This window comes from Perognathus longimembris, chromosome 1 (assembly GCF_023159225.1).
Source record: "Perognathus longimembris pacificus isolate PPM17 chromosome 1, ASM2315922v1, whole genome shotgun sequence".
In the NCBI taxonomy this organism is placed as follows: domain Eukaryota; kingdom Metazoa; phylum Chordata; class Mammalia; order Rodentia; family Heteromyidae; genus Perognathus; species Perognathus longimembris.
The window spans coordinates 120,846,984-120,848,781 of record NC_063161.1 but is presented as its reverse complement, the minus strand read 5'-3'; the positions used below and the strand labels follow the sequence as shown (position 1 = coordinate 120,848,781).

Here is a 1,798-nt window from a genome sequence, read left to right as displayed (position 1 = left end):
GAGTGTTGGGTTATCTTGTTAGCAATGCGGAAAAATTACTAATGAGAGATTTTTTAAAAAAAGAAAGTGAAAATGTAGAGAAAACTTCAGAATATGAAATTTGGGGTTAGCATATAAAAGTTGAGCATATACAGAAAGACTTCACAGAACTTTGGGTTCAGGGTTCACCAGGCCCCAACATAGCCAAGGCCAGAAGCCTCCTCAGCTCCCCATGGCCCTCCTGCACCCTCTACTGACCACCATGGTGCTGGGCAGCTGGAGGCCTGTTGGATCTCTGGGCTGTCACCTGCTTAGAACTCCCTGCTGCTCAGCAGGAAGACCTTGGAAGTACTGGAGCAACTGAAAAGAGTCTCCCCTGTGTTGTGTCTGAGGGACAGAAGGGACTTCCAGTTCCCCCGGGAGATAGTGGATGTCAGCCAGGTGCAGAAGGCCCGGGCTGTGTCTGTCCTGCAGATCCTGCTGCAGCAGATGTTCAGCCTGCTGCCCTCAGAGCGCTGCTCTACTCCCTGGAGCCCCAAACTCCTCAGTGAAGCCCACACTGCATTCCACCAGCAACTGGAGGAGCCGGGGCCTGCGCGATGCACGTGATTAGAGATGAGGAATCGGTTTTGGCACCTGAGGATCCCACCTTGAATATAAAGAAGTACTTCCAGGTAATCTCTCTCTACCTAAAAGAGAAGAAATATAGTGACAGTACCTGGGAAATTGCCAGGGTAGAAGTGGTGAGGGCCTTTTCTTCTTTAGACAAGCTACAAGGAAGGTTAAGAAGAAAGGATGGAGATGTGAGGTCTCTTGAAATAAAACTCTTTGATGCACTAACCACATGACACTGGTCCAAGGGTCTTTCATCTTGTATTATTCTCCACATGATAAATGTTTGCCTTTGTGTTGTACTAAAATTAGGACACATGTTCACACCTCCATTTTATTAAATGTTATGGGTTTTAATTTATTAAATTCTTAACAAATAAAACATCTTGGATTATAAACGGAAATTCACTGTCACCTTCAGGCTGTTTCAAGGCTCATAGCTGTAGTAATGAGCCTGTGGCCTGAATAAATTCCCACTTTCCCTTTTCTTGTGTTCCTTCAAGCTTCCCCAATATCCTACTTAGATCTCAATGCTCCCACAAAGGTGCTTTTGGGCATGGATGGCTGCCACATTATTATTGCTCTAGAGTGATTCTAACAGGACACTTGTGATGTTTTCTTATACACTTCTGATCTAATGAGTGTGTCCACTCTTAAAAATGACATAAAGTAGCCAGGTGCTGGTGGTGCATGCCTGTAATCCTAGCTACTCAGTAGGCTGAGATCTGAGGATCATGATTCGATGTCAGCCCATGCAGGAAAGTCCATGCGACTCCGATCTCCAATTAAGCACTAGAAAACTGGAAGTGGCGTTGTGGCTCAAATTGGTAGAGTTCTAGACTTGAATGAAAAAAGACAGCTCCCAGGCCCAAGCTCAAGCCCCACTACAGAAAAAAAGAAAAAAAAAGAAATGAAATGGCTCATGCCTTTAATCCTAACCACTCAAGAGGCTAAGATGTGTGGATTGTGGTTTGAATCCAGCCTACAGAGGAGCGTCCAGGAGTCTTTTATCTCCAATTAACTACCAAAAAGCCAGATGTGGAACTGTGGATCAGGTGATAGAGTGCTAGCCCTGAGCTCAGGTATAGTGCCCAGGCCTTGAGTCTAAGCTCCAGGAATGACATGTATGCACACAGAGCATAACATAAATATTTAGAAAAAATCCCACTGCACTCAAATATAATAAACCACACAAATATGTATGTTC

The 1,798-nt window shown here is 44.7% G+C and overlaps 1 pseudogene; it reads left to right on the top strand.

Moving 5' to 3' along the window:
- The first annotated feature begins 211 nt into the window (after window positions 1-211).
- LOC125352683 lies at window positions 212-827 on the top strand (annotated as a pseudogene).
- The last annotated feature ends 971 nt before the right edge of the window (window positions 828-1,798 follow it).